The 18,439-nt window shown below is 43.2% G+C and overlaps 1 long non-coding RNA gene across 1 annotated transcript in view; it reads right to left on the bottom strand.

Moving 5' to 3' along the window:
* Positions 1-14,868: 14,868 nt before the first annotated feature.
* The window catches only part of LOC128342366 (uncharacterized), a 142,288-nt gene continuing 138,717 nt past the window's right edge, over positions 14,869-18,439 (bottom strand). Inside the window, exon 3 of the long non-coding RNA XR_008314936.1 lies at positions 14,869-15,117. This is a non-coding gene — a long non-coding RNA (uncharacterized LOC128342366). The remainder of the gene's footprint in view (positions 15,118-18,439) is intronic.

Genomic DNA, 18,439 nt, shown 5'->3' with positions numbered 1-18,439 from the left:
GTTGGACACAGTTTTCAACTGTGTGGATAGCCCCTTGGTCTGCCAGGTTCACAAAGAGGGCAGAGCACTGGTGGAGCAGGAGCAAATGCAGTGGATCCTTACCACTGGAACTCCCAGTTTGAGAATCACACTACCACTTCATTCCAAGAACAAATGAAGCCCCTTCATTTCTCCATAATGTACTGCCACAATGTAGTTCCTATATCGGATAGCAGAGATGGTCCAACACAGAAAAATAGAACCCACCATACTTGCATTAAGATATATACACTAGCTCAGTAGATAGTATTATTATTATTGTTGTTGTTGTTGTTGTTTACACAGTCAGACAGGTGTTATTGACTGGTTTGTTTTATCCAAGGATCTGGGATGGCTGAATTTTATTGTCAATGTTGTTGCTGTTGTTATAGATATCGTCGCAGAATATAGGCTGTTCCCAGTAAAGCTGTTTTATTAATAATAATAATAATAATAATAATAATAATAATAATAATAATAATTCAATTTCTATACCACTCTTCCAAAAATGGCTCAGGGCGGTTTACACAGAGAAATAATAAATAAATAAGATGGCTCCCTGTCCCCAAAGGGCTCACATTCTAAAAAGAAATATAAGACAGACACCAGCAACAGTCACTGGAGGTACTATGCTGGGGGTGGATAGGGCCAGTTACTCTTCCCCTGCTAAATAAAGAGAATCACCACGTTAAAAGGTGCCTCTTTGCCCAGTTAGCAGGGTATCTGTTAGATCCCTGTTAGATCTGATAGTACACATCTGTATTATACAGACTTTGACATCTCATGTCTTGATGGATTAGGCAGGCACCGCCCGCTATATATCTTGTCTACTTCTTATGCTGCAGATGGCACAAACACTGTATCTTCTTTTCTTCTTCTATACAGATAATCTTTTATTTGGCAGAAGTGTCAACAGGTGTGATTATGTATAAAGAGAAGGCTGGATGAAAGAATGCTTCGTATTGCTGAAGAAAATTGTAAATTTACAAAGAAGGGACTGAAACATTGCAAACCAAACTACAAATAGTAAAAAAAGGACTTGATTTTGCTGGGGCACTCTTAAAAATATTTGATTCATTCCTAGACATTTTAGCTACACGTGGTACAAGATGTGGTACAAACCTGTGGAAAACTGCAGTGATCTTCTGCACAACATTCATTGCTATGCCCAATATGGCACAACAATAAAAAATATGAAGGTTGCCAAAATGGGCGATTTGGCTATAGGCTAGAACAGTGGTTCCCAATCTGGGGGCCTTCAGGTGTTGCTGAACTACAACTTCCATCACCCCCAGAAATAATTTACTGTGGCTGCGGATGATGGGAATTGTAGTTCAGCAACTTCTGGATGTCTCCAGATTGGGAATCACTAGGCTAGAATATGCAAATTGATGAGTTATTCTGGAATAGCAAAATCAGGAAGAGGAGGGCACCTGCTTTATGTGTATCCAGACAGTGTGCTTTAAAGAATGATTTATTATTGCAGAGTTTGTAATCTGGGTTGAAAGCAGGACTCAAAGGTAAGATTGAAAATGGCAATATTGCCTAAATGTTAGGTGAATCTATCCTATAGAAAGTCAGTGGTAGGGATGTGCACAGAACCGGCAGGGGCCAGTTCGAAGGCGGGGGAGATAACTTTAATGGTGGGGGAGTGTGCACTTACCCCACCCCCCAAACGCGTTTCTCCCGCCAGTGCTCACTAAAAAAAACCGGTCCGGCAGGACAGCAGCGTACCTCCCTGCTGCCCCATCCTCTCCCCAGACCAGAGGTAAGTGGAAGTAGCCCATGTGCATGCGCACTTTGGCTCAAGCGAGCCCAGCATACACACACTCACAGGCTACTTCTGCTTACTTCTGGTCCAAGGAGAGGACAGGGTGGCAGGGAGGTACCCTGCCGTCCCGCTGGACTGATTATTTAGCGAGCACTGGTGGGGAAAACGCAGCGGTGGGGAGTCAACCCTCCCCCGCCCTTAAGTTTATCCCCCCCTTCAAACCGCCCAGTGCTTGAACCTTTTCAGAGGCCCGTAAAAGGGCCTCCAAACAGGTTTGTGCACATCCCTAGTCAGTGGGTGCTTCTGCACTAGATCCTTTTAGCACTGCCGAGACATTACTTTACTGCAATTAGCTTGAAGCTGAATTAAAATAGTGGTTTCACAAGATAGTTAATATAGTACTTTATTCTCCAGCAATGACTTCCCCCATGGCCATGGTCCTCTCATATTGCTTGCTTAGAGGTTAGCTCCTTTTCACGGCTAGCTGAAAGCCTCCTCTGCAGGTGGAGCCAGCTGATTGCTTCCCCATTCCACACAGGTGGGGGAATTAGTGCTGAATAAGCTCTGATTTGCACTTTAAATAGCCTCTCTGAATTCTCCTAGCACCTGTATCTTTCTCTACAAGGGGGAAGCTTGAATTACTTATTTTGGCTGATTTTTTTTCTTTTCACTTTTAAAAAGCAGAATGCCATTAAAGTGCGGGGGGGGGGGGAGTAGAGGCCTCTCTCAGTGGTAGCTTTTTTCTATGGCACATAAGCATGAATGGTTATTGGGCCTGGGATGGGCCTTTGGATTGGGCCTGGGAGAGGGGAGGGGTTGAAGTATCCCAATGTGTCACTCATATTGTGACTCCCCACCACAGCTTCTATTTATTGTGGTGGTGTGGGGAGGAGAAGCAAGCATGCTACAGCTGATCATGTGATTAAAGTCCCATCTAATTGTTGCTTAGAATAGGGGTTCAGAGAAGAGTGGAGGTTTTTGTCCATGGCAAAGGAGAGCAAGTCAAGAGAGATTTTGTTTTAAAGGGACGTCTAGTGTCCCTATTCTTTGAGATTACACTTTTCTTTTCCAAGCAACAGCAGTATGCTGAACCTTTAAATATTTAGCTTTTGGCTGAGGAGAGGTCACAGGGGACTAACTGTCTCATTAAGGCCCTAAACCTCCATAGGAGCATAAGAAGAGAACTGATATGTGGTAACAACTGTGGCTTTACAGATATGGCTCCCTGCCTTTTTTCTTTCGTTTCCCACTCATAATTTCCTCTTCTACCTTGACTGATAGGCAATCCCTCTGAGTTTCCTAAACAAAGAGGAGCAATTATGGCCTCTGATTAAAAAACCTCTGCAGCATGATGTGTGCAAATCAAGATAAACATTTATCTGCAAGTCTTCTCTCTGTGTCCTTGGGGGCTTAGGCTCAGCCTTGATTCAGATTATGGGAATATTTGCTTGTACTATGCTTTTCTGTTTAAGGTCTGGCAAAAAAAAGGTGGTGGTTAGGGCGGGGGTGAGGATAGTCCTGGATCTGCAAATGAAGATAAGGGCTGAATTACTGGAATGGCTGAATTTAGAGCTGGCCTGTTGTCTGCTGCAGATAATAATATGTTTCTACAGGGCCTAATTTAGTAGTTGACAGAATAACTGTGATTGTTTTTAGGTGTGTAACTTTTCTCATTTGGAGTGTTAACCTCCTTGAACTTGAGACAAGGTAGTCTATTCATTTCTCAAACACAGAATACTTCCCTCCCCCACCACCCTGCCCCAGATGTTTGGTTCAGATTCAAATGGAAGATGTTTTGTATTTGGTGCTGATAGCTCTTTCTGCCATTTCCAAAATGATCCCATCTGCTTCATTGGTAACAAGTAAGAGCAAAGTTTTGCAACAGAGCTTAGAGTTTCTACCTGAAATTCCAGTAAAATTACTGATGCAAAAATGATTACACAAATATATTGAAAAGGAATTTAAAAACCACCTCCAAATCACGTTGAAACTGGATGAAAGAAAGGCAGTGAATACACCTTTGAAAGCCATTGCAATTTAAGAGCAATTGGGGGGGGGGGACCACCAAAAAAACCCCAAACCTGTGATGCAGGTATCAGATAAGGACAGTGGGCATGTACATTTTTGCAGCTACGTAAGAAAGGAGACAGAAAAAGTTTCTTAATGAAGTTAAGTGGAGCAGTTTTATGAACATTATAGTGGTAGTGAAAGGATTATTCCCTTTGGTATGGCTTTTATGGTAAAGCTTACCTAACTAAAGAACTGTGAGGGTTTGTTTCCACACATGCTTCTTCAAATAGTTCCCTGCGGCCCCACTCAGGTTGTGAAATTCCCTCCTGAAGGAGGTATGCTCTATTCCCTTTCTGGCAGCTTTTCACTGACAGGTCAAGAAGACTTTCTTCATCTCTGCACATATCAGTCATCTAACTGCCACCATGATTAGTACTGCTTATCTGCAGCTAATTTGCTTTGTCTTATTTGTTAGGTTCAGCTCATTTTTTTCATTCTATCAAGGTCATTTTGAATTTTATTTCGGTCTTCTGAGTGTTAGCTGTCCCTATCAGTTCTGTATCATCTGAAAATCTGATTAGGGATGTCCAATTTGATATACCCACAAATCGATTCAGGTCAAATTGGGGGTGATTTGATTATTCTACCCCAAATTGAATCACTCTGAAAACAAAGGGCCAGACTTGGAGTAGAATAGAATCACCCCCAATTTGACTTGAATTGATTTGGGCTATTCAGGTGCCATTTTGAGGCCTGTTTTAGTGGAAAAATTGGCCTCAAAATGGCATTTATTTCTGGGGAGCGTTGGTCTACCAATTGGGATCAGCGGGTAGGCCAGCTTTCTGAAGCGGGCTGACACACCAAGTCCAGATTGGAGGGTTGGTCTACCTGCCATTCCCTGTTGGTAGACCAGTTCTCCCAGTAAACCAGGAGAGCTAGTCTACCAATTGGGATCGGTGGGTAGACCAGCCCTCCGCAACAGACAGCGTGTCAGCCCACTTCAGAGGATAGGTCTACCCACTGATCCCAATTGGTAGAACGGCTCTCCATAGAAAGAAGCACCATTTTGAGGTCTGTTTTTACAGCAAAACAGGCCTCAAAATGGTGTCCAAATTACTAAAATCAATTCAGGTCGAATCGGAGGTGATTTGTTGAGGCAGCTGGCCAAGCCAGCTGCTTCCGATGAATCAATTAGAGGATCAGCAATTTAATTCGACCTTGAATTGAATCACAGATCTTGATTCATGCATACCCCTAAATCTGATGAGGATTCCTTCAGCCCTTCATTTAAGTCATTGATAAAAATATTCAAGAGTACTGGAACCAGGATAGAACCTGGAAGCACCTCACATAAAACCTTTCTCTAATCTGAGGAGCCATTAAGGAGAATATGGTTTTATAACAAGTTGTAAATCAACTTGATGATATAATGTAAACAGTGTTTGAGTAGTTGGCTAATCAAAATATCATGCAGAACTTTGTTAAATGCTTTGCTGAAGAAGATTGCATTCATTTCTACAGTCTACTAAGCTAAGCTGAACCTGGTTTTTAAAAAAAGATATTAGTTTGGCTGGATTTATTCTTGACATATTCCATTTTGGCTTCTTCTTAAGAATCCATTTGTGTCAAGATGCTTACAAACTAACTGCTTTTTAAACTAGTATCTGTCTTGATATCAGAGTTAGACTGACTTGTCTGTGTTTTCCAGAATTCTCATTTCCCCCCCTTTTTTGAAGAGTGGGACAGTATCAGCCCATTTCCAGTCTTGGGACACCACACCTGTTCTCCAGGATTTCTAAAAAATGCTAGACAGAAGTTTGGACTGTACATCAGCAAGTTTGTTTAGAACACTGGGATGCAATCTACCCAGCCCTGAAGATTACTGGGTGCCACAAGCATTCTCAATCACATGGAGGAGTAGCATTTGTCTGTTCAGACAAACTTTGTATCCATGGAGAGTGAGAGGGTGTGGTTAAGGAACAGGGCTTGCTGGCTGGCACACACTCCTGTGGCTGATGTATCTGGGTACAGCATCCATGGCCCAGCCTAGGCCCCCACTGCCACTCTTTATCCAACTGCTGCTTGTCCCACTCTTTGCCTTTTGAAAAGGGTGGAGAATGGAGCAGAGGGAAATGAGTGCAGGACCTCACACTTACTTCTGCTCTCTTTCCTGCCTTTGAAGGAGTGGATGAGATGGGAAAGCAATGGTGGCAGCTGCCGCTGTCGCCGCCGCAACAGCTATTGCTGCTGCGGTAATACAACTGATGTTGGCAGCAGGTAGAGGCAGTCACCTGCCTGCTAATGGGGTGTGATCAGTAATCCATTGCTTCTGCCAGCCCACTGCCTGAGGTAGCCACCTCACCAACCTCATTAGCGGGTTGGTCTTCATTGTAATAACACCTGAACAGGCCGACATAGAGAGAGCATGCCAGAGCTACTAGATAGTTTTCTTAGCTCTTTTACTATGCAAATCTATGCAAAGAGATAATTTCTTGCTGAAGAAAGAGTCCATGGATGGATCCTGTGGAATTTGAATCCATAAATTCTACCAGCTTTCATGGGGGCGGGTGGAGAACAAAAAATTACATAAGGAAGTGATGGGAGGTTTGCTGTCAATGCAAGAACACTTTTCTAGCCAGTTTTGGGGGAAACAATAGTGCAGGGGAAATGGAGATTTAATGGATGTTTTAAGTGATTTTTAAAAAGGTAGAGTCCTTTGCATCTATATCACAGCTGAAATGCAGACAAGGCAGAAAGAGTAAGAATTGTCTCTTCACAGTGTTAGTAATTTTATTTCAAAACCTGACAAAAGGTTGGATTGGTCAAATAAAATGTACAAAAGTGTTACAGAAAATAAGTTCTATAAGCTTTTCCCTTTCTCTATAGTTCAATACTTCATTTTAAAAGAAATCTCAAAATGAAATAAAGGTCAGCTTAAGCTAGCTGAGGTTAATAGAACTACTTGGAAGTAACACATGTGCCGCTTTTAACCCACAATTTGAATATCTCTATAAGACAATTCAATACTGTAACCTATAGACTTGTATATTAATTTGAATTTCACATAGAACTGAAATGATGAAGTGCAACAGGTTGAGTCTTGCAAAGGACTAAATTGAGTTAAAAATAATGCCTTCAAGTGGTGTATGGATTCCTCAGTTAAGAGCAGTGACTGATCACACAGAAAAAATATTTATTTTGATGAAAGCCTTGGGAGGCGGAGGAGTCTGGTTTTGACATTTTCAAAATATTTGTCATCTTTACATATAAAACTCATGTTGAATTCTTTAGAAATGTCAGCATTATTTACAATTTTTAGTGGAAATCTTGCCTGCTATATGGCATCTTTACCATCAGTCATCCCCGTAGTCTGTCTGCAGTTTCTTCTACCCCCTCTTTCTAGAAGGAAAAGGCTTATTGTCACCAGCTTCTCAGGGATCAGAGGAGACTCAGACTACCTCTTTGAACTGCATGTTTGTGTAATTAAATTAAATACAATTAAAGTTTGGAAGCCAATCTTGGCTGAAAAGCAGGGTATAAATATAATATTTAAATAAAAGTGCAGGCTATATTGTGAGATAAGGTGCTTGACAGCAATATGGTTCTTTCTGTATTTTCTTTGTCCCAAATAATTCCATTTGGGAAGACACTCACCACATTTCATTCATTTAAGATTTGATTTCCTTATGAATTTCTGATCTCACCAGTGCAGAAGCCCTGGGAAACAATATGTCAAAATTAATATTCAGTCAGTTTGGATAAATGAGAAATAGAAGCCTTTGTAACAGTACTGAATAATAATTTCATCCTGGTTATGATGATGAGATTGTATTGTTACAGTGCAGGCCTGATTTATATACTAAATATGCTTATTAGCTAGCATACAAAATTTGGCCTGTCTCATAGTGTCACCAAGTGACCAAGTTCTTTTATATAGTGACCATGTAGGATCTGGGCGCAAGGAAGAAAGGAGATCAAACCAATCCTAAAAGGATTCAATGGGCTTTATTATTATATAAAAGAATAACAACATCAATCTAACAGAGCAGAAAGCAGAACACTCTATCAATATTACTAACAGTATTTAAACAGAACATCCTAGCCAGCACCAATGTTCAACCCGTGTTCCTAACTAACATATGTGTGTGTATTAAATTTTCCTAAAGCCTAATATAATTCAGATATAGACAGAAAAAGGGGGGGTAAGGAAGGCTGAGGACTGGCATGGTTTGGGGAGATCAGGAATTAGTAGAGGTACGAACAGAAGGGAGAAGAAGGGGAAGGGATGAAGGGATTCAAGGCTTGTAGGGGCAGCATATTACCAGGATCAGAGGCTTTGAGAGTGGTGGATCTTTCAGCTGAAGGAGCAAGGCTTTGGGCTGGAGACAGGAGCTTTTGGATCAAGCATGCAGTTTGTTCAGAGCACGGCTGAGAGTCAGAGCACCATGGCTGGGGAAGTCTTGACTTCTCACTGCACAGTGGAAGTCACAGACAGCTCCTGTCCATGGACAGAGTTCCTGCTTGTTGCCCCGTGGCTTAGCAGCAAACTCTGGGATTGCTTGTGAGCAGATCTTGCATGTAGGCACAAGATTGCTAACTCTCTGTCCAGTAGCCTCATTCTTTATAGTTGTATTTTCCTTTGATCTCTCATAGAGTCTATTCAAATCTCATCTTTTCCTGGGTCCCCAAAAGGGGTGACAATGCTGTTACCTTCTGGACAATGTCTTTTAATTATTCAGGATATTGGTCAGTCCAGAGAAATCTGAATCCCATCTTCTGTAAACTGTGAGCTTAGAAAGGGAGTGGGGGAAAACAATGCCCAAAGCAAAACTGCAGATTTGCCAGCCTGACCCCAAAAAGGTGTTAAAGTGTTAGTAAAGTAAGAATTATAGTCTATAGGTGTTTTATTTGTATGCATCTACCTATGTTGAATTTCTATAGAGAGCAATTGAGTCAATCATTGACAAGGATTAACATGGACTTCTTGCAACAGGAGAGGGGAGATCAGCCTCTGGCCTCTTCCACAGACATTATCTGGTAGTGAGTCACATTTTAGCATTTGGATTGTTCAGGCCTGGCTTTTGTACTCCCTTGAGTACCCATTTCACAATACAATGCTGGAATGCCTCTTCCCTCACAGACCAGTTGAGATCTGCGGTGTCAATTCACCCTGAGCTCAGGTATTATTTCCTATCTTAATAAAAATGGAACCAGACACAGGCCTGAATTCCACATACTTCTGGGATGGTACCTTTAAGTCTAAGGTTGGGGTACATGTGCCCGTACATGTGCCCGAACAGTATTTGTACAAATCCACAATGGGTGTAAAGTTACAATGAGCAATTTTGGCTTATTTTGATGTTGTTCACCCATTATTACTTTACTTATTACATTATCATTACTACATACAAGTCAAATCACTATAAAGAATGTATGGCAGAAAATAATCAACTAGATGATCTTAACTGGAGAGACCGATGCTTCTGAAAGATACTAATAAGAAACACAAAACAGGTACATGTTTATTCCTTTCATTGCATTTAGTGTAGGAGAACACCCTGTTTCTCTTTGGAAATGTCAGTTTTGTTTCCCTGGATGATGACAATGTCTCAAAACCAGTCTATGCTCCCAAGTTAGGGCAGATGACAACAGCACCCCCCTCCCTCATGTTAGACACTGACGCTATTCTCATGAGCAGCAAAAACCGGGCTAGGGAAGCCCAGCCCAGTTTCTGCTGCTCGTGAGAACTGCCAGGAGCTGTGCAGCTTCTGCTGGCGAGCCCTCTTAGGTAGCCTGCTGCCTAACGCAGGTTTTGGGTGTGAGTGCACCCAAACACTGGGTAACTTGATTGTGTGTCTGCTGAGGTTGCTTGCAGCCATGGTGGACACACTCAGGGGGAGGGGGACTCCCAGTAATGCACCATGCACTCGCGTGGTACATTATTTGGGTTCTGGGGGGTGTGCGCTTCCCTGAGCCCGACCCCTGGAGCAACCGAGCACAGTGCGGGAGGCCCACAGGAGAGTCTCCACTTGTTGGGGTGGGTGATCTGCCTGCCCAGCGAATCCTCCATGATCGTCTGTGGGAAAATACGTGCATTCAGGCTTCCTCCTCACAAAAGAGGATAGCTCTTCTCACTGATCGTGAGAAGGTCTTCCTAGTGTTTGAAACCAGTATAGCATTCAGAAGCATCTCATCTCACAGAAGCAGGGATTTTAGCTAGTAGCAGCAACCACAACATGTCAGCTTCAGTAAGCCTGGCATTAGTGAATCAACCATTCACAGTACATCTCTTTTCCTATTTCTCCTAGTGAGAAACAGCCCAGAAGGGATGGGGTTGTTTGGAGCTTGGTTCCAGGTGAAGAGAACAAGATGATGTAATGTAGAGGTGGGATGTGTGGCACTGAACAGTCTGCTGAACCTTAGTCACCTGCCAGTGAAGGTACCAAGATAATGGGTTACATGACAAGCAGAAATGGTGGTCTACAACCTGTTTATCACTCACCCACTGCACAGTAGTGAGATCCTGGGTCCTCCAGTGACAGGTCAGACCAAGAGAAGTTTAGTCCAATATGAGGAGACAATGAGTGAAGTAAATCCCTCCCCTGCAATCTGAGACCAAAAGAGAGTGGTGGGGACCATCATGAACTCTGAGGGAGGAATCAAAATGCTGTCTAAACTGGAGAGCCACTGTCAGTCAAAGTAGATGATGCTGTTTTAGATTGACCAAAGGTTTGACTCAGTAGGCAGTAGCTTCCTATGTTCTGATGGAAGCACTTTGACCTAACAGAACTTCAAGTATACCTTGGCCTGCTAGTCCTGGCTGGTGTGTTTTATGCCAATGATCAAGTGCTGCAGGGACTTTTGGCAGTACATTTGCAGTCTTCCTATTTCATTGCCACGATGCAGCTGAGATCAAACAAGTAATTTAAGGTTCAATGACAATGCCATACGACAGGAGAGAAGAGTGTTTGCCATCCTACCCACTGACAGGAGATGTTTGCCTTGGGAAGCAAGCTGGAGGACTGCAACAAAGACAAGTAGGCTTGCAAACTCTGCAGCAATCCTTTTAGCCATGGAACAACACTTGGGGCTGCTTTCCACAGACCTCATGTTCTCACGTGTTAAGGTCAATGTTCATCTGACCCTGCCCTCAGAGAATTGTGGTGCGGGATAGCTTTCCCCCCAGTGTATCTCTGGCAGAGGCTCTCCTGAGCAAGGGGTTGATCTGTGTAGGCACTATGAGACACAAGAAGCCAGGCATGCCCCCAGAGATGCAACCACATTCACAGAGGGTCTTGACAAATCATGGTCTTGTGTGTATCCAGGAAGTCTGTGCCCAGGACAGCTGACAAGAAACCAAACAAAAGATGTGATGATTGTGGGTGACTAGTGATGTGCACGGACCAGTCCGGAGGCCATTCTACAGGCCTCCGGACTGGTCCGGACATGGGTGGTTCGGGGTTCGGCTGGACTGGGGTGGGGGTTCCTTTAAGGCCGGGGGGAGGGTGTACTTACCCCTCCCACCGCTTTCCCCCCTCCGTGCGCCTTTTTTAGTTAGCAATTGGGGCGGCAGGATTGCTCCCTGCCGCCCCTTCCCCCGCTCGGCTGCAGAAGGCTTCAGGAAGCCTTTTGCACATGCGCACGTGTGTGCGTGCATCACGTCTTCGTGACGTGAGATCAAGTTAAGATGGTAACTTGGATGGTAATAATATTGCCTGATGACCTAGTTTCAAAGAACCACAGCAACTGCAGCAGTGCAAGTAATGCCTTGTATTTGTATCCTCACTAAACAAGTTCACTTATCTAAAGCTAGTAGAGAGTTATGACAGCCCCTATGACTCTTATGAACCAAGGAGTTACTGGAAGATTCCATCAGCATCCCAAACCACTCTCAGAAGCACAAGTGCATGTATCAGCAATGCCTTGTAACGGTATTAAAATATTTGCATTCTGTTCTAGATGTTCAGATATCCAAGAGTCAGATGTCAGAAATGGTCCACCAGTTACTGACTTAGCAACTCCAGATTTACTGACTATCGCAAATTGTTATCAATTTTGTTTTGTCTAGGAAATGCAGCTCTGCATATCAAGTACATAAGATATCAAATGATCCAATGTACTTACTGAACCAACGTCTTTAGTAATAGTGCACAAGCTTAAAGTGCCATTAGCATGTGCATTATGAGACCAGGGGTTGATCCAATAAAAATATTATATATCCTACAGTGAGTCACTCCAGTTCAATCCATAACTAATACTAAAAGTTACAAAATCTTCTTAAGCTAGCAGAGAGAGTGATTAATGCTGAAATAAAATAATTGTCAAATATTCATCTAAAATAAAATGGGCAAGCTGCTATGTATAGCTATTTCTGAATTCAAACATCCTTTCAACATTCAGTTCTGTGGATTTTTGTTCTTTGAAACACAGTGTCATGAATATTTATAGCAGCAGCTCATTCTAAGAGTATTCATTCAGCGAATGCCTTGAAACCTCTTGGCTCTGGACCTATCACATCAGGGTCAAAACCAATAATTGAGGATGTTGAAATAAAATCACAAGTTGTACTGCATAAAGAGTCAATCAAATCAATAGCTGGTCATTTGAGATTCCAATATACTAGTTGACTGAAGTTCCTGTGCTTGAATTGTACCACTCACAACTGGAAGCAACTGGAATCCACGAAGGGGCTGTGTACCGTCCAACAGAGGCTGCAGCTGGGGTAGGACCATTTGGAATGGGTATTATGGCTGCTTCCTGTGCAGCTCATGTTGCTCTTCTGAGGGGTGGGGAGCTCAGCATGGAGAGATAGACGCTTTGGTCCCATTTTAAAATATATGATCACTAAACACTGGGGGGAGGGGATGGAGTGGGATTGCAAACGTATTAAGATTAAACCTCTCTTATTCTCTAGATGAGCTTTTATAGCACAACAATAGAAGGATTAAACCTGTGTCACTGTTTTCTTTCATTCTCAGAGCATGTATGCAGACTCAGAGGTGCACCTAGGTAATTTTGGAGCCTAGTCCTAAAGGCCTTTGGAGGCTGCCCCCACTGCAAATTAAGCATCATTTTTAAACACGTAGGTTCTTGAGGACCCAAACCACATCCACCAGGACAGACTAAAAAAGATTTGAGGGCCCACAGGGGTTGTGGAGGCCCTGGACTGCAGCCCCAAAGTCCAGGGGTATGAGCGCCTCTGCATGTATGTTCTTGAGGCAAAGTAAGCTGAATCTAATGTAAAAAGGAAAGATGGAGAGCTGAACCACAGGAACTCAGCAGGAGAGGTACTCTGGAGCATCCACCAGCCTTGAACACACTTCCAGGCTCAATTCAAGGTGCTTGTTTTAACTTACAAAGCCGTGGTCTGGGAGAACATTACTTAAAGACTGCCTGCTCCCACATGAGCCTGCTCAGCCCTTAAGATGGTCTACGGAGGCCCTGCTCTCTGCCTGCCTGCAAAGAGTTGCAGGCTATACATGGTAAACACAGAGTGAATGTGGTTACTAGGAAGATTCTCTTGCTAAACATAGGCCACCTTTGGACATCATGGGAAACCTTAGGCCAACTCGCTTCAGGTTGGCCCCCTGTGATGTCTGAATTATCAGAACCATAGTTCTAGGACCCAACCAGGGTTCTGATTTTGCCCCCAAACCGAGGATCCAGATGGCCCAAACTAGAGTTAAGGAGCTCCTGCCACTGCTCGAAATCTATTGGCTGGCACGGCTTTCCTTCCAGGCTCAGAGGAAGCCCACACAGCCAATTCCTGCCCCTTTGCAGGCTCCCAGACTGCAGATTTTAATAGTCTGAGATTACGCTGGGGGACTCAGAGGCAAACTGCGGGTCTGTTGGACCCACAGTTACAGGTACGCCCAAAGGTGGCCATAGAGTGAATGTGGTTACTAGGATAATTACTAGGAGTACCAGATGTGGCACTGGCTATAGGCTGGATAGGTTGCTGTGAATAGATTGAGCAGCTGAAAAACGACAGTTGGGGCAGCTGGAGAGTGTTGAGCTGTGAGAGGACAGGAGAAAAGGCTTGTTAGAAGGCAAGTGTGGAAAATAAAAAGGGAATAAGCAGAGGGGCTAAGCAAATCAAAAGGAAGTCAGCACTGATGTCAGATGGAAGTAAGAAGAAAAGGGAGGAGGTCTCTAAAATCTTTTAAAGCAAGTTCCAGTGGGAGACACAGTTAGCGCTCAAAGGGCCTGAGCTTGCTTCAAGTTCACAGAGTAATGTGTTGTAACTAAGTCCAGAGTCATAGCCACTCTCCTAAGTAACTGAGAAGAGACTAACAATACATTATCTAAGCAAAACTTATAAATAGTGATATATGGATTTTGGATCTACAACAAACATGTTTTAAAAAATGAAACTTGTAAACCTCATGATTATTTTCTCATGGTCTTCTGGTTTGTCTTGCCTTCGTGCCTACTAACCACCTACCAAGTCAGGCTATAAAATGCCTTAACTATCTACAAAGAAGAAGTTAATTAAGTGGAGCCAGCATAGTGTAGTGGTTAGAGTGTTGGACTAGGACCGGGAAGACCCAAGTTCAAATTCCCATTCAACCATGAACCTCAGTGGGTGACTCTGGGCCAGTCACGTATCTCTCAGCCTAACCTACATCGCAGGATTGTTGTGAGGATAAAAATAACCACGTACACTGCTCTGAGAGAGGAAGAGTGGGATATAAATGTAAATAGTAAATCATAAATAACAGACAAAAAGGGATTTGTATAGATTCAACCAGATAAAGATCCTCTATACTCACCTTTGACAACAATTTAATTGATGGGTGTCAGAAACCCTATTCAGACATTTATTATTTATTTATTTGTTAAAACATGTTTATACCACTCAAAACTTACATCTCTGGGCGGTTTACAACAGAATAAAAACAAAATAAAACATTCATTAAGACAAAAATGGGGGGGGGGGATAGACATTATAACAATTTAAAAATTTTAAAATAATATTTTAAAAGAGCATTAAAACCATTAAAACAACATTAATTAAAAGCCTGGGTGAAGAGATGTGTTTTTAAAGACTTTTTAAAAGCTGTCAGAGATTTAAAAGCTATCAGAGCTGTCAGAGATAAACATTAGAATAGGGTTGCAGCACCAAAGTGTGTCAAAAGTCCTGCCTGGACATGTGTGTCCCTCACACTCTCCACCTCACTGCTCACAGCTATAGTGGCATTTGTTTGCAAAGGAAAATGTTGCAAATGTGATGGCTGGCAGTTCTGCAATTGGCTGCCTGAGGCAATCCAGGGCTAGAGACAAGGCTTTTTCAGTAGCAGCAACCAACTTGGCAGGATCTGAATAATTAAAACAAAGGGAAAAGAAAACATGACTAGCTCAGCTTTGGAAGACTACGATAGCACAACAGGCAGATACATTGGCACAAATGTTGAGTACTGGACATACATTTGGCTAGTCATTCTAATTTATTCTGGAATAGTCACCAGATTATATCTATCTTGACCCACATTTATAGTTTTTATATATCACAGTCAACTTGGCTGTTCAGACAGTGAAGTATTTAGGTACAAGCTGTTGCACAAACTGCTGTTTTCTTTCAGGGGGCAAAATAATTGGCCACCTTTGGCTTTGAGTATCTCAGTAAGTTCAGAAATCATAAACAAACCTAAGCACTAAAAGATTTTCCTGTGGCTTTAAAAAAAACAACACTAATATACCACACCAAGGGAAACATTTAACTGTCTGTTACTGTGTGTGTGGGAAATGTAATTAAGAAATATATATTTATGTTCCAACAAGGAAAGGGCTCATGTTCTGAATTCTACTTCAAAAGAAATTGCCAGAGGAAATTATTTACTCCCTGTTGCTTATTTAGCCGCTCAGGCCAATAATTACTACAGTGAAATAACAAAACTTTTACCTGCCTTTTAAAATATTATCATTTAATGATTACCAGACCATGGACAGAGTTAATAATAATTATGACAGGCAGACAGTATATCTGCACAATATTGGAAATGAATGGGATAGTCAGTTTAAACTGCCTTTATTCCAGCTCCAAAGTACATCTGATTTCATGATCTATAAATAATAGACTAATAGTGGACACAGGCAACCGTTAAGCAGAGGAACCAGTCAATCCTCTGTGTCTGCCTAAGTGTATTCAGCCCTTCCCTAAATGCAGATCTCCATACACGGGAAAGCTGATAATAGGGAAGGGAGGAGGGTCAGCAATAGACACCTCCCATCATATGGAGCAGTGCATATCTGGAAGTGTTGGCGACAATGCACAGCGGAGTGGAGTGGGAACTGATCATGCCTCAAGCATGATCATGTTACAATAGCCACTTGGAAATTTAGAGAAGTGGGAGAAATTGCAACACTTTGGTATGTTCTCCATGAGGGAGGAGCATACAGACCATGTTATCAGTTTTACGGCTGCATGCAGCTTCTCCACCAATAAATCTATTACCAGGTTTGATCTGAAGTGTGGTGAATTTCACTCAGCTTAGTGCAAACCTGCATACAGCCCAATTATACATTGAGGTTCAAGGAACATAACAACAGCCCTGCTGGGTCAGGCCCAAGGCCTATCTAGTCTAGCATCCAGTTTCACACCGTGGCCCACAAGTTACCTCTGAGAAGCACACAGGCAAGAGCTGGGGGCATGCCCTCTCTCCTGCTGTTATTCCCCTGCAGTGGGGTACGGAGGGTGGCGGCGGCCCCTGTCCAGCCAGCCACCGGTGCCCCCCCCACTCTTGCCACACACCCTGTGTCTGACATCAGATGCAAGGGGTGTGGCCACGCTAGCAGATGGGGCCGCGCGTGGGGCACCCTGTTTGGAAGGAAATTCCAGCCACTGCTGCCTTCACAGCATGGCTGGGTTGGCTTCTCCCTGCTTGCAAAAGCAGGGAGAGGCATTCCTGGCCAGGCTGGAGCCCAGTGCTGGCTGAAACCTCTTAAAAATGGAGCCACATGACCTCCATGAATTTATCTAAATCTCTCTTAAAGCCATCCAGCTGTTGGCTATCACCACATCTTGTGGCTGATGGTGTGTTGAAAAATGCAAGCCCCCTACTCCTTCATCCTATTCTACAAATGGATAGTATATATCCGAGTTAGAGCACTCAGAAGGGCACAATAGAGTACAGACACATAAGCAAAGCTGAGTTTTATAAATGAACAGAGATTTACAAGTGAAAAGCAGTGGTTAGTGCTTCAGCCCGATTTGCTGGCAGTAATCTTCCGTGTGTGGGGGTGGGGTGGGGGTGGAAGTGGTTAATGTTCTGACAATGGCATAGAGTTGCCCCAAATACATATTTACAGGTTTACACTGAGGGAGAGGGGATTCAGTTGCAGGCACTAGGAAATGGAAGTGAGAAAGAGAGAGGGAGAAAGTGGGAATAGAGAAACAATTCTATAGCTATCTGTCTTGCAGCTTTGCTTTGTGCTGGAACAATGAGCTGGGAAATTTGCCTGGCAAAGGGAAACACCAGGCAGCTAGGTTCTCAGCAAGGAGGCCCCAAAATAATGGTTTCAAATAATGATTTCAGTTCAGAGATTCTCAGGCTTGGGAAACTCTAGGACTCATTCACAGGTAGTGCATTCTCTCTCTCTCTCTCTCTCTCTCTGGGCTTTCAGTAGGATGGATGGCTGATTAGTGAGAGGTGGGCAATCTTAGTCCTTGGGAAAAGAATGACATGTAGCAGTGTGAATCCTGAATCCACAGACATTACAAAGTACTAATTCTAAGAGAAGGTTTTATATCTTAAAGACTGAGCTTTCAGGGTCAAGCTTGAGAGGACTGAGCACCTTCCACCTTCTAAAATTCTAACCTTGTTTAAGCCTACTGCAACTGCAGGGGGCCCCAGCATTTTGTGGGGGGAGGGGTTCATGTTAGGCTGGGGTCTGTGCAGAAGAGAGAGAGTCTCAGAAGCCATACTCTAGTTAGACGGGATGTCAGACAGGCTGGCGCTTTGCTGATACTGAGAGGGGAGGGGAGGCAGGAGCCATGGGGGCAGCTGAGGATGATGTCACTTTCTGCCTTCAAAACAGGGGCTCTATCCCATAAGTTTTCCCTGGACATAGGAAGCTGCTTTGCACTGACTAGCCCAGTATTGTCTACCCTTGACGCTCCTCCCAAGCTCTGCTACCTGAGAACCCTACAGTTAGAAACTGAACCTTCTGTCCACTGAATTCCTTAGATTAATGATACAGAATGTGAAGATGCCTTTCCTTTTCTCCATTCTGAATCTCCTGCCAATCAGCTTCATTGGATGACCCTTGCAATGAAAATGAGGCAAATAAAAATGAAGAAAGGAGAAGTTGCTGGGAGCCTGTTGTTAGTTCTTTCTTTTGTTTTAGATAGTTGCCAACTTAGCAGAGGCTGACAACCTCCCACTCTTTAGCCCAAAGGAAATTAGCTGTACATGGGGCCTCCAAACCTAATTTTGCAGTAGGCCCCAACATTTCTAGAACCAGCCCTGCTTGGTGTTGATGCCTTCTGGCAAATAGCTTTTGTTTTACAGGCAACTTGGTTCTTTGGTTTATCTGGGTGTTCCCTTGTAATGAGAAGGAAACTGCATTCCAATCTTCATAGGAACATAGGAAACTGCCATATACTGAGACAGATCATTGGTCTATCTAGCTCACTATTGT

This window comes from Hemicordylus capensis, chromosome 2 (assembly GCF_027244095.1).
Source record: "Hemicordylus capensis ecotype Gifberg chromosome 2, rHemCap1.1.pri, whole genome shotgun sequence".
NCBI lineage: Eukaryota > Metazoa > Chordata > Lepidosauria > Squamata > Cordylidae > Hemicordylus > Hemicordylus capensis.
Note: the sequence above shows the minus strand (reverse complement) of the source record. Positions and strands in the feature narration are given on the sequence as shown.